General features: G+C 43.7%; 1 protein-coding gene across 4 annotated transcripts in view; it reads left to right on the plus strand.

Moving 5' to 3' along the window:
* The window catches only part of cacna1ha (calcium channel, voltage-dependent, T type, alpha 1H subunit a), a 510,834-nt gene that overhangs the window by 296,304 nt on the left and 199,760 nt on the right, over window positions 1-14,770 (plus strand). The window lies entirely within an intron of this gene.

Raw genomic sequence — 14,770 nt, forward strand, 5'->3', positions numbered from 1 at the left:
CTTACTGAACACATCCTTGCCAGAAAACAACTTATCCAAACCCACTCTTCCTAGATCCTTTCTCATTTCCACAAAATAGGTCCTTCTCCAATTTTGAACCTCAACTCGAGGACCAGACCTATCCTTATCCATAATTAACTTGAAACTAATGACATTATGGTCACTGGTCCCAAAATGTTTGCCGACTCATACTTCTGTCACCTGTCCTGTCTGATTCCCGTCTCGTGGTCTTTACTCTTTTCCATAGATGGTGGCTAACCTGCTGAGTTCCTCCAGCATTTTGTGCGTGTTGCTTTGTATTTCCAGTATCTGCAGGTTTGTGGTCATATGATGTTAGAAAGTTCAAATAATGTCTGAAATTGCTGGAAATACTTAGCAAGAGCGAGAAATATCCTTGGGAAGAGACTTGAAGCTTTGAGTAAGTGACAGTTTATTCTGAGTGTCTGATCCCTTTCAAAGGAGTCGTGAACTCCATTCGTGTTAGTGGTCGATTTATTCCTTCCCTGCTGTAGCTGTGATTCAGTGAGTGATTGATACTTGTAGGAGCTGATTCAAGTGTAGACATCTGTGTGATGCAGTCTGGCAGGCGCTGAAGGAGTTCTTGATGACTATAGACTTCTGTGCAAATGGATTGTTATTGGACGGGGATGAACGCACTGAACTACAGGTTACCTAAAGGGATCCATGGTGTTGTCAGAGAGAGGGGGTGGGGGTTGGGGGGGGGGAGGGGAGAGGATTTTCCATCCCTTTGATGCTGAGATGAAACACATCGTCAGTGACGTAACCTGGGTGATCAGGTGTATCGAGTCTTCCAACACCTGGCCCTCTCGCCCAGGCGCCCCAGCCATGGTTGATCAGGCCCTGGCTTGTGTCTCAGCACGGGTCACACCTCTTGATCCATATCCATCTGGAGGCTTGCTCAGCAGCCTCTGTGACGGTCCTGGTGGCTGTTTTCTTTGCAGCCCCCGTAATGCCAAGAAGAGAGGAAATTCTGCACAGCAAGGAGCCAGCAAAACCTCAACACCCTGAAGTTGTTCTGAATCAAGTTGCTGCTCAGGAGAAAACAACTTTTCTGAAAATATCAGATATATGCAGCCAAAAGCACATAAAATGAAAATAATTACTTTAACTCTCAGAAACCACACAGCTGGGCAGAGTATAAAGAGAATAAAGCAAGAAAATATCAAAAGAAGTATTGAGAGCTTGTCAGAACGCTGATTAACGGAACACCCTTCTACTCCAGCCCTTTACCTTTCTGTCACGTCACCCCGTGACAAGGGTTAAGAACCAGCAGAGATGGAAAACACTTTGGAGTCTCGTATCGCTACAAACTACTAATATTTATTAGTAACTATGCAATACAGTAATATAAATGTAAATAAATCAAATAGGTTAGCAATGATTATATATAAAAGTAAGTGTGGAATATATATGCGTATGAAAAAACCAAGCTTCTTTAAGTCTATGGGTAAAAAGATACAAAGTTCAATTCAGTTCAGTTCGTGGTATTTAGTTGAGTAGCGATGGGGAGGGAGAGAGAGAGAGAGAGAGGGAGAGTGAGTTGAGTCTTCAGGTGAGCTGATGCTGTCGATCTTCTCGTCGTCCTCCGAAATCCTTTACAAGTCACCGACTGTGACTTTAACCAGGGGGACCGGTTTTCCTGTGGTGGAGCTATCACCCCGGCAAGGGTGGACACATAGACAACTCCCCACCAGTCAACCCCTTCTTCACCGTTGGAATGGCAATTTGGATGGATCCGCCTGATCAATTCTCCAAAACCCACTTTCTCTGCGGGCACAACAATGCTCATTCAGTGTCCAGATCATGTGTCTGAGGTCTATCGTCTGACCTCTCATTTATTTCACCAGGCTGAGCAACATCTGTCATTCAAAGAGTCCCTCCCTCCTTTGTCTGTAAATGAGTGCAAGCAGGCAACATGTCCTTGAAAGTAACATCAACAACCAGAAACCATAGCAACCTTTGAGCTGCTCGGTTCTGTCTCTAACTCCAAACTCAGTAAAAATCCAAAGTTACTTCCAATGCCTTAAAGTGACAGTCCAACCGTTAATCTTCGTCTCTCTCTCTCCTTTCCAAACAAACCATCAATGATGAATGTCTCTCTCTGTCTCTCTTCAAACAGTTAATAGGGGCACTCCTGGATCCCCTCACATTTCCCACCCACTTGGCTTCACCTATCACCTTCTAGCTATGCTCCTTCCCCTCCCTGCATCCTTCTATTCTAGAAACTTCCCCCTTCCTTTTGAGTCCTGAAGAAGGGTCTTGGCCCAGAATGTTGACTGTTTACTCTTTTCCATAGATGTTGTCTGACCTGCTGACTTTCTCCAGCATTTTGTGTGTGTTACCTTGTACTTCCAAAATCTGCAGACTTTCTCATGTTTACAGTGCTTTAGTGGCTAGCGCATCACTTTACAGTAGCAGCAATCATCAATCACGGTTCGATTTCCGCCATGATTTGTATGTTCTCCCTGTGGTGTAGCATGGAGGTTTGTGGTTCAATTCCTGCCACGTTTTTTATGATATTCATATGGGTGCTCCTCTTTCCAAAGACCTACCAGTTATGGTTGTTGGCATGCTGAGTTGGTGCCAGAAGCATGGCGACATTTGCAGATTGTCCAACACAATCCTTGTTAATTTGATACAAATGACACATTTCACTGCATGTTTCAATATTTTGATGTACATGTGTTAACTCTAGCTAATCTTTAATCATGAAGAAGTGTAATCTGTATGTAGACTAGATAAGGTCGATGTATCCTTGAAAAGGATTGGTATGGTATTTTCAGGATACTTTCTTCAAACAACTCTTCGGGCAGCCAGCCAGATAGCTGGTTATACTGGAACCAATATTGAATGTTAAAATGGAATTAATTGTAGAGGCATCACTGGTAACAGCATGATTAAAGTTTAAAATCAGTTGCAGGGAGAGAAGACCGAGTCCAAGACTAATAATTGAAAGAATATAAGGGTATTGTAAGCAGGGCTAGCTAAAGGGAACTGGCACAGTGAACTGAGGGTGAGTCATTCAAGATGTTGTGGCAGACATTTATGGAGATGTTTCAAAAATAAGAAAATAGATACGTGCCACTGAGAAAAATAATTAAAGGGATAGGCCCATCATCGGCCATTAACTTAAAATGAAAATGATCATATCAGACTAAAAAGATAAAGCAAAGACATGTGGCATGCCAGAAGATGGTAGAAAAGAGCAAAGATTGACAAGAAGATTAATAAGGAAGGGAAATACAGTATGAAGTAAAGTTAATTGGAAATGTAAAAATAGTACAGATTTCTAGTGTATTTTATAAAACGATGAAATTAACAAAGTGAGCATGGATTTTATAAAAATAAAAGCAGATGATGCTAGAAACATTCACCAGGTTAGGAAACATCTCTGTGGACAGAGGAACAGACTTAGCATTTCAGATCCAAGACCACAGAAATGTTTCAACTGAACCATGGGCCACATGGCAGCATAGTGGTTAGTGCAACTGCTTTAGTGCACCAGCGATTGATGATCAGGGTTCAATTCCCACTAAGGAGTTTGTACATTCTCCTATTGACTGCATAGGTTTCCTCTGGGTGCTCCAGTTTCCTCCCACATTCCATAGTCTTTTCTTCCAAAGAAGTACTGTTCGGATTAGGGTTACTAAGTTGTGGCGCCTGGAACGTGTGGACTCTTGTTAGTTAGGAAAGTAATTTGTGAAGGCCATTTAAAAGAATTCATAGCTTTCACTTAAATTTTTTTGTGTTTTTTCCACTTAAACTAATTTCTCTTCCATGTACAAATATGGAAAGTTGGCTGATAGAATAATCGTAATGGCAGGCAAATATGACATATGAACGGGTGTTGGCCACTTAGTCCCAGGATTTTATTTATTATTTGGAGATAAGGGCCTGCACTGCCCATTTACTCCCATGTGATCAATTTGCCTGTTAACCCGTACGTCTTTGGAATGTGAGAGGAAACCAGAGCACTCGGAACAAATCCACATGGTCACGGGGAGAAAGTACAAACTCCTTACAGACTGCAGCGGGAATTGACCCTGTAAAGCGATGTGCTAAACAGTACGCTACTAAGCCGCCACCTCATTTCGAAATGGTCATGGCTGATCTGATATATACCCCACCTTCTCTTGCTCGATATTGCCCTCTGGTGCTGCAATTCGTCAATTTCAGATTCATTTTCATGTTATTCCTCTTTTGTATATAATCGTGTTCATCTGCTGTGGAGTTATTTTAGAAAGGGGTACCACATCCTGCCCAACACTTTTGCACAGTACTGTAGGAGTGGAAAGCGAGTTTGGAGATCTGGCGGGAGCAAAGGATGTTGGGAGTGGTGAGGGTGGAGCGCCATGGGAGGGATTTGGGATTGGTTACAGAGAAGGGTCACTGGCAATGTAAAGCATTACATGAACCGCTACATTACCATGCCACCCAAAAGATAAAGATGAAACAAAACATGAAAGACAAAAACCAAAATTGTCATATGCTCAAGTACATGTATGAAAAGCTTACAGCTGCATCACAGACGCATAGTATCGGATACTCAATTTTTACAAGAAAAATATAAAAATGAACAAAAGTTATACACAGTTTTTCCAAGAAAAGAGCATGCCTTCTGAATTGGGGCGAACTTTACTAATGGCGAGTTTGCAGATCTGAGCTGATTGAGCCTGCTTTTCTGCCCACAAGTTGAAACCCACTGCCATATTTCTGATTCAGTTCTGACGACATCACCTTCTAAAGTTAGCCTGCTTTACCTTGGCGCTGATTTGACGTCTGATTTGTGGAGTTACACTTGACATGCCTGGCTGCGTCTGATACTCAGAGTTCGTTCAATCTGATCAAACCAGCAGCAAAGACGCAGGGAAGAAGAGATATATAACATGGGTACATTATAAATCTTTTCGCAATGATAACCATCAGTGGTCTGTACCTTCCATTTCATAATGGCATATGACCTTTAACCTTCAGTCATTGACATAATGTATTATTTCACAGAATGATGAGAAAAAACATAATTGCTCATGTGAGTGATGAAATTGTGACCTTCAAAAGTTATTCAGCAGAAATGTGTGATGTATGTTACTTTTAGCATGAAATATATGACCACAAGATAATTGCACAAGTGGGCAGGTTCCTTTGACCAAAGATGTTGTGAATGACATTGTTGTTAGATATATGCAATCAAGCACATACTCTGCATTTTAACATCTTAGTAACAGATGGCATCATTATCAGAGATTTAATATCTTTAGAATAGTTTTTAATTACGGATGCCATTTGATTCTTCAGTACCTGACATCTTCAACTATTGTGCTAAACTGCGTCACCAACTAATTGCAGAGGGCAGTGTGTATTATGCAACCAAATAATATGGTATTTAGTGGAATTATATGCCTGATTTTTCCTTTTTCTGTAGTCTCTTTGAATGAAGCAGTGAGGTAGGTTAATGGGAACAAAGAATATTCTTTGCATCACTTCCTGGTCCTAATGAAGTGGCCATTGAGCATATGTTCATGGTCTTTTGCTGCTCTAGAACATCCACTTAAAGTTATGCATTCAGAAATGTTCTTCTGGACACCACTGTTGTAACACTGTGGTTATTTGAGTTACTGTTGCCTGCCTGTCAGGTTGAACTACTCTGGCCACACTCCTCTGACCTCTTGCATTAACAAGACATTTTGTTGCCCCACAGAACTGCTGCTCACTGGATTTTTTTTTTGTTCTTCACACCATTCTCTGTAAACTCTAGAGACTGTTGTGTGTGAAAAACACAGGAGATCAGCAGTTCCTGAGATACCCAAATCATTCTGTCTGGCACCAGCAATCATTAACTTTACTTTATTGTCGCCAAACAATTGATACTAGAGCATACAATCATCACAGTGATATTTGTTTCTGCGCTTCACGATCCCGGGAGTACAAGTCGATAGTAAATAGTAAAAATTTAAATTATAAATCATAAATAGAAAATAGAAAAGGGAAAGTAAGGTAGTGGAAAACAACCAAGAGGCAGGTCCGGGTATTTGGAGGGTACGGCCCAGATCCGAGTCAGGATCCGTTCAGCAGTCTTATCAAAGTTGGAAAGAAGCTATTCCCAAATCTGGCCGTACGAGTCTTCAAGCTCCTGAGCCTTCTCCCGCAGGGAAGAGGGATGAAAAGTGTGTTGGCTGGGTGGGTCGTGTCCTTGATTATCCTGGCAGCACTGCTCCAACAGCGTGCGGTGTAAAGTGAGTCCAAGGACGGAAGATTCGTCTGTGTGACGTGCTGGGCTGTGTTCACGATCTTCTGCAGCTTCTTCTGGTCTTGGACAGGACAACTTCCATACCAGTTTTTACAGTCAAAGTCACTTAGATCACATTTCTTCCCCATTCTAATGTTTGGTTTGAACCACAACTAAACCTCTTGATCATGTTTTTATGCAATTGAATTGCTGCCACATGGTTGGCTGATCAGATATTCTCATTAACAAGTAGGTGTATTTAATAAAGTGGCCACTGTGTGTATTTGTTGACAATTACAAATGTTAACCAAGTTCTCAAGATTGTCTCCTTGTCATCTACAGTTTGTAATATTGCTGTCAGAAGGTAGAAGCGAAGGACAGTGTTCATTAGGTTCGCTGTCACCTTATCCTTTACTATTGTTAATATTAGCATTCCAATCACACTGCAACTTTGCCTTTGAAATGTAGCTCTGTTTGAGAGAAACCCAAATGTATTCAGAAGGATTTCATGTGGAGAATTTAATATCTATGTCAAAAATATGAACTTGGCTGAAATTTCCAGGGATTTGTAAAAAAATGTCTTCTTAGCACATTCCATCATTGTGGTAAGCTACATATCAAAAGACAAGTATTTTACAGGGTTCCATCCCTGCCACGGTAGCATAGCGGTTACTGCAATGCTATTACAGCTCGGAACGTCAGAGTTTGGGGTCCAATTCCAGCTTCCTCTGTAAGAAAGTTTGTATGTTCTTCCCATCTGTGTGTAGGTTTCCTCCAAGTGCTCTGGTTTCCTCCCACAGTCCAAAGACCTACTAGTTAGTAAGTCATTGTAAATTATCCTGGGATTAGGCTTGGGCTAAATCATTGGGTTGGTGGATGGTGCGGCTCGGTGAGCTGGAGGGGCTTGCTCTGCAGCGTATTCCTAAATAAAAATAAAGTAAGTATCTAATTTCCTCTTCTCCATGATTTCTATCAGGGTGCATTTGCACAGGTGTTGACGCCTTGCTCTCCTTTCCACACATACTTGGGCTGAGATTGTTGACAGCTTGTGTAACATGGAAGCAATTGCCTGATGTGAAGGCAGAATATCTGTTCTTATTCAGATTCCACAAGATAAAACAGGTCAGACTCACCAAGCAATGGCACAAGTTCTGCTTGTGCATCACTGACAGTCCTTGAGTACAAAGGTTAGATGTTGTTCCTCACACCTGAGTTCAGGTAACTCAGAAGACACCAAGAAACCAATAAGATCCTTCTTCAGTCCTTTACCTTCTCCACCTATCCACCTCCCAGTTTCTCACTTCATCCCTCCTCCCCTATCCACCTATCTTGCCCTTCGCCTGCCTTTAACTGACTTGATTAATAAGGGTGTCAAAGGTTACAGAAGAAGGCAGGAGAATGGGATTGAGAGGGAAATAGATCAGTCATGATCGAATATCAGAGCAGACTCAAGCTTCTATGTCTTCTCTCTTATAGTCTTATGGTCCAACAAGGAGCCACTGTGGACACACTGAATGGCCCATGAAGGATCCCACCCACCCTGCTCATGAACTGCTTGTCCCACTCCCGAAGGTTACATAGCATCCACGCCAGGACCAGCCAGACTCAAAAACAGCTACTTTCCCCAACGGGTTAGACTAATTAACACCTCCACCCACTAACACTCCCTCCCACACACCCCATCTTTATCATTTCCTGTCAGTCACCAGATACTCCTGTGCCTAGTGTCACTTGATGTACCTACAATTAATCCATGTATATAAGCTATCTTATGCATTTATATTTATTGTGTTTATTAATATTATTATTATGTTCTTTACCTCTACAGCACAGAAACATCTAGTCTGTGCCGAACTATCGGCCTGCACCTGGCTCACAGCCCTCCACTACCCTCCCATCCAAACTTCCCTTCAATGTTGAAACCAACCCTGCACCCACCACTTGTGCAGAAAGTTCATTCACACTCTCACCGCCCTCTGAATCAAGGGTTCCCAACCAGGGGTCCACGGACCTCTCAGTGAATAGTAGGGATCCATAGCATAAATAAGCTTCTGAGTGAAGAAGCTCCCCCGCCCCATGTTCCACTTAAACATTTCACCTTTCACCCCCAACCCGTGAACTCTAGTTATAGTCTCACCCAGCCTCAGTGGAAAAATCTTGCTTGCATTCACCCTATCTATACCGCTTATAATTTTGGGTACTTCGATCAAGTATTCCCTCAATCTTCTATGCTGTGGGGGATAAAGTCTTAACCTATTCAACCTTTCACTATAACTCAGGTCCTCAAGTCCCAGCAACATCTTCGTAAATTTTCCCTACACTCTTTCAATCTTACTTACATTTTTCCTGAGAGTAGGTGACCAAAACTGGACACAATACTCCAAATGGGGTCATCTTATACAATTTCAACATAACATCCCAAGTCCTGTACTCAATACATTGATTTATAAAGGCTAATGTGGCAAAAGCTTTGTTTACGACCCTACCTACGGTGCTTGTGATGTCACTTACAACAAATTATGTACCTGTATTCCCAGATCCCTTTGTTCGACCACGACACTCAGTGCCCTACCATTCACTGTGTAAGACCTACCCAGGATGGTCATACTGAAGTGTAACACCTCACACTTGTCGGCACTAAATTCTATCTGCTATTTTTCGGCCCATTTTTCCAGCTGGTCCAGGTCCTGCTGCAAGTTTTGATTGTCTTCCTCACCGTGCACTACACCCCCAATCTTGGTGTCATTCACAAACTTGCTGATCCAGTTTACCACATTATCATCCAGATCGTTTTCCCACCACTGACTCCTGCAGCTCAGCATTAGCAGACGTCCCACCCTGCAAAAACTCGTTTCAGGGAGGTAGCACCATCAATTTGCGGGAGACTTCCGGAACTTCCGGGAGAGGTGGGATGTCTGCAATAGAGTAGCTCCTTAGCAGCTAGCCAGCTAGTTTAAATAACGTTAGCTATGCTAATGAACGAATGACACCTGTTAAACTCACCTCAACATGTCTTTTACAGTCTTAACCCACCATGGGCAATAGAAAAGTCACTGTTGCAAACAGCGCAGCGAACAACTCTGTCATTATTTTGACCAATATTAGGCAGGGGTACACTTTATGGTAGTCTGGGGTGATGTATGTTTTATATTTTCTTTTTTTGGAACACTCTGCCATGGCATGCTCTCGTTCTTTCTCGTTCGCGCTCTCTCTCTCTTGTGGTCGCTCTCATGTGCACGCTCTCTCGCGTTCTTGCTTGCTTTCTCTCTCGCTCTCTCACTCGCACACTCTTGCTTGCTTTTGCTCTCTCTCGCGCGCTCTGTCTCTCTCGTGGTCGCTCTCGCACTCTCTCTTTCTCTCTCTCGCTCACTCTCAAAAAAATTAATTTCTGGGATATTGTATATAATTTGCGGGCATCAGGGAGCCACTATTAATATGCGGGAGACTCCTGGAACTTCCAGGAGAGGTGGGATGTCTGCATTAATCACAGGCCTCCAATCAGAGAGACGGCTGTCTACAAGCACCCTCTGGCTCCTTCTGCAAAGCCAATAATAAATCCAATTTACGACCTCATCTTGAATCCCAAGCAACTGAACCTTCTTGACTAATCTCCCATGTGGCACCCTGACAAGGGCCTTGCTAAAGTCCATGGAGAGAACATTCACTGCATTGCATTCATCAATTTTCCAGGTAACTTCTTCAGAATGGTTAGACATGACCTACCGTACACAAAGCCATGTTGACTACCCTAATTACTTCCTCTCTATCCAAATACTTATATATCTGGTCTTTTAGACTATCTTCCAATAACTTTTCCACTACTGATGTCAGGCTCACTGGCCTATAGTTTCCTAGCTTATTCTTAGAGACTCTCTTAAGCAATGGAATAATATTAGCTGTCTTCCAATCCACTGGCACCTCACCCATGTCTGAGAATATTTCAAATACCTCTGCTGGGGCCCCTGAAATTTCTACACTTGCCTCCCACAGGGTCTAAGGGAGCACATTATCAAGCCCTGGGCATTTATCCACCCTGATTTGCCTCAAGACAGCAAACTCCTCCTCCTCTGTAATTGGTTTAGGGTCCATGATTTTGCTGCTGCATTGCCTCTCTTCTGTAGGTTCTGTGTCCACCTCCCAAGTAACTACAGACACAACACCAGATTCCCCCCATCTCTTTCAGCTCCACACATTGATTACCATTTTGATCTTCCAGAGGACACATTTTGTAATTTGCTATCCTTTTGCTCTTATTACATCTGCAGAAGCCCTTAAGGATTCTCCTTCACCTTGTCCACTAGAGCAACCTCATGTTTTCTTTTAGCCCCCCTGATTTCCTTCTTAGACCATAAGACTGTAAGATACAGCAACAGAATTAGGCCATTTGGCCCTTCGAGTCTGCTGTACCATTTCGTCATGGCTGATTCACTTCCCTCTCGACCCCATTCTCCTGCCTTCTCACTATATCCTTCATGCCATGACTAATGAAGAATCTATCAATCTCTGCCTTAAATATACCCAAAGACTTGGCTTCCACAGCTGCCTGTGGCAAGGAATTCCACTGATACACGAATCTTTGGCTAAAGAAATTCCTCCTCTTCTCCATTTTAAATGGACATCCCGCTATTCTGAGGCTGTGTCCTATGGTCCTAGACTCCCTTAGATACCGCATTAGATCTGGAGTAACAACGATTTTGTTCTCCATTACACTTGTGTACTGGAAATGACATTAAATAACCTCAAATCTCAGATCTCCTGTGCTTTAACCATTTTATGAGTCAGAATATTGAGAATAAATATTCTCAAGTTTCTAATCCAGGTTTTGTTCTTTTTTGAATTAATTGGTGGTGGATACTTCTTACCTTTGTGTTATTCAAAGCAGAATTTATGCCATGGGTCACAGGGACCTGTTTGGGTATAAAGTTAAAGCACAACACCAATTTGAGCCCAGGAGAGAGATTTTTTAGCAACACATATCAAAGTTGCTGGTGAACGCAGCAGGCCAGGCAGCATCTTTAGGAAGAGGTACAGTCGACGTTTCAGGCCGAGACCCTTCGTCAGGACTAACTGAAGGAAGAGCTAGTAAGAGATTTGAAAGTGGGAGGGGGAGGGGGAGATCCAAAATGATAGGAGAAGACAGGAGGGGGAGGGATAGAGCCAAGAGCTGGACAGGTGATTGGCAAAGGGGATATGAGAGGATCATGGGACAGGAGGTCCGGGGAGAAAGACGGGGGGGGGAACCCAGAGAATGGGCAAGGGGTATAGTCAGAGGGACAGAGGGAGAAAAAGGAGAGTGAGAGAAAGAATGTGTGTATAAAAATAAATAACGGATGGGGTATGAGGGGGAGGTGGGGCATTAGCAGGAGTTAGAGAAGTCGATGTTCATGCCATCAGGTTGGAGACTACCCAGACAGAATATAAAGTGTTGTTCCTCCAACCTGAGTGTGGCTTCATCTTTACAGTAGAGGAGGCCGTGGATAGACATGTCAGAATGGGAATGGGATGTGGAATTAAAATGTGTGGCCACTGGGAGATCCAGCTTTCTCTGGCGGACAGAGCGTAGGTGTTCAGCAAAGCGGTCTCCCAGTCTGTGTCGGGTCTCGCCAATATATAGAAGGCCACATCGGGAGCACCGGATGCAGCATATCACCCCAGCCGACTCACAGGTGAAGTGTCGCCTCACCTGGAAGGACTGTCTGGCGCCCTGAATGGTGGTAAGGGAGGAAGTGTAAGGGCATGTGTAGCACTTGTTCTGCTTACACGGATAAGTGCCAGGAGGGAGATCAGTGGGGAGGGATGGAGGGGACGAATGGACAAGGGAGTCGCATAGGGAGCGATCCCTGCAGAAAGCAGAGAGAGAGGGGGAGGGAAAGATGTGCTTAGTGGTGGGATCCCGTTGGAGGTGGCGGAAGTTACGGAGAATAATATGTTGTACCCGGAGGCTGGTGGGGTTGTAGGTGAGGACCAGGGGAACCCTATTCCTAGTGGGGTGGCGGGAGGGTGGAGTGAGAGCAGATGTATGTGAAATGGGGGAGATGTATTTGAGAGCAGAGTTGATAGTGGAGGAAGGGAAGCCCCTTTCTTTAAAAGAGGAGGACATCTCCCTCGTCCTAGAATGAAAAGCCTCATCCTGAGAGCAGATGCGGCGGAGACGGAGGAATTGCGAGAAGGGGATGGCATTTTTGCAAGAGACAGGGTGAGAAGAGGAATAGTCCAGATAGCTGTGAGAGTCAGTAGGCTTATAGTAGACATCAGTGGATAAGCTGTCTCCAGAGACAGAGACAGAAAGATCTAGAAAGGGGAGGGAGGTGTCGGAAATGGACCAGGTAAACTTGAGGGCAGGGTGAAAGTTGGAGGCAAAGTTAATAAAGTCAATGAGCTCATCATGCGTGCAGGAAGCAGCGCCAATGCAGTCGTCGATGTAGCGAAGGAAAAGTGGGGGACAGATACCAGAATAGGTATGGAACATAGATTATTCCACAAAGCCAACAAAAAGGCAGGCATAGCTAGGACCCATACGGGTGCCCATAGCTACACCTTTAGTTTGGAGGAAGTGGGAGGAGCCAAAGGAGAAATCATTAAGAGTAAGGACCAATTCCGCTAGACGGAGCAGAGTGGTGGTAGAGGGGAACTGATTAGGTCTGGAATCCAAAAAGAAGCGGAGAGCTTTCAGACCTTCCTGATGGGGGATGGAAGTATATAGGGACTGGACATCCATGGTGAAAATAAAGCGGTGGGGGCCAGGGAACTTAAAATCATTGAAAAGTTTAAGAGCGTGAGAAGTGTCACGAACATAGGTAGGAAGGGATTGAACAAGGGGGGGATAAAAGATTTTTTCCTGTATCTGACCTGAGCTGACCGCATGTGTTTTGTAGAAAAGTAGGAGCAAAGACTTGCGATGGCACTCAAGGATTGCCATTGGCGGGTGCTATGACACTCTGCACATCAAACTGACCTGAATAAATGAACTTGCCGGACCACTCAGGCACAGCCTGAGCAGGCGATAAATGTATTATTAGAATGTACACCCATCTAACCCAAGCCCAATATGGGTGTTTATAGGTCAGATCAGGTAGCCAGCTTGATCTGCTCAGGATGTTAAATCTTTTGCTAAGCTGAAACTCAGTGGTTGAAGGGGAAAATGATCAGTCAATGTTTCAGGTCCAGATGCTTCATCTGGAATATTAATTTATGATTCTTCAAAATCATCAGAAAATTTAAAATATCAAAATCCAGACGAAGGATAGAAACCATAGAAACTATAGAAACTACAGCACAGAAACAGGCCTTTTGGCCCTTCTTGGCTGTGCCGAACCATTTTCTGCCTAGTCCCACTGACCTGCACACGGACCATATCCCTCCATACACTTCCCATCCATGTATCTGTCCAATTTATTCTTAAATGTTAAAAAAGAACCCGCATTTACCACCTCATCTGGCAGCTCATTCCATACTCCCACCACTCTCTGTGTGAAGAAGCCCCCCCTAATGATTTGACTCAAAATGTCATCTGTCCATTTCCTTCCACAGATGCTGCCTGACTCATTGAGTTCTTCCAATATCTTGGTTGTTGCTCCAGGTTCCAGTATCTGCAGTCTTGTTTGTCACCATTAAATCCTTTTTAGGATGATCTCTCCAGACTCCCACGATTCACTCCTTAGCTTAGCACCAACAATCCCTCCCCCACTTTGTGGATTTAATCCTCCTTTTTCCAAACCTCCTCCCTCCTTGCTGAACGTCTGGCCCATATAACATAGAACCTGGAACAGTACAGCACAGTACAGACCCTTCGGCCCACATTGGTGTGCTGACCCTTTAAACTACTCTGATCAATTAAACCTTCCTTCCTACAAAACCCTCCATTCTTCTTTCATCCATGTGCCTATCTAAGAGTTTCTTAAATTCCCCTAACATACTTGCCTCTACCATTGACTCTGGCAGGGTGTTCCACGTACCCACCCCTCACTGCATAATAAAACTGCCTCTGACATCCACCCCAAACTTTCCTCCAATCACCTTAAAATTATGCCCCCCCATCTATTTCTGCCCTGGAGAAATGAGGCTTGTAGTCCACTCTATTGATGTGGACGTACCATCTTATATACGAAAGTCCCTCTCGTCCTCCTTTGCTTCAAAGAGAAAAACCCTAGCTCACTCAACCTATTTTCACACGACATGCCCTCATGTTCAGAGAGCATCCTGGTAAATCTCTTCTGCACCCTTCCTAAAGCTCTACATCCTTCCTATAATGAGTTGACCACAACCCAACAGAACTGAACACAATAATCCAAGTGTGGTCTAACCAGGGTGTTATAGAGCTACAACATTACCTCGCAGCTCTTGAAATCAATAGTCTAACTAAAGAAGGCCAACACACCATACACCTTCTTTAACCGCCTTACCAACTTACATGGCAGCTTCATCCTGACTCTGATCTCTTCTGTAACTCTGGAAATCCATTGGCAAGAATGCCAACAATAATATTGGAGCAACCAGAAATCACAAACACATCATACCTCGTAA

The sequence above is a fragment of the Mobula birostris genome, chromosome 9 (genome assembly GCF_030028105.1).
Source record: "Mobula birostris isolate sMobBir1 chromosome 9, sMobBir1.hap1, whole genome shotgun sequence".
Classification (NCBI taxonomy): domain Eukaryota; kingdom Metazoa; phylum Chordata; class Chondrichthyes; order Myliobatiformes; family Myliobatidae; genus Mobula; species Mobula birostris.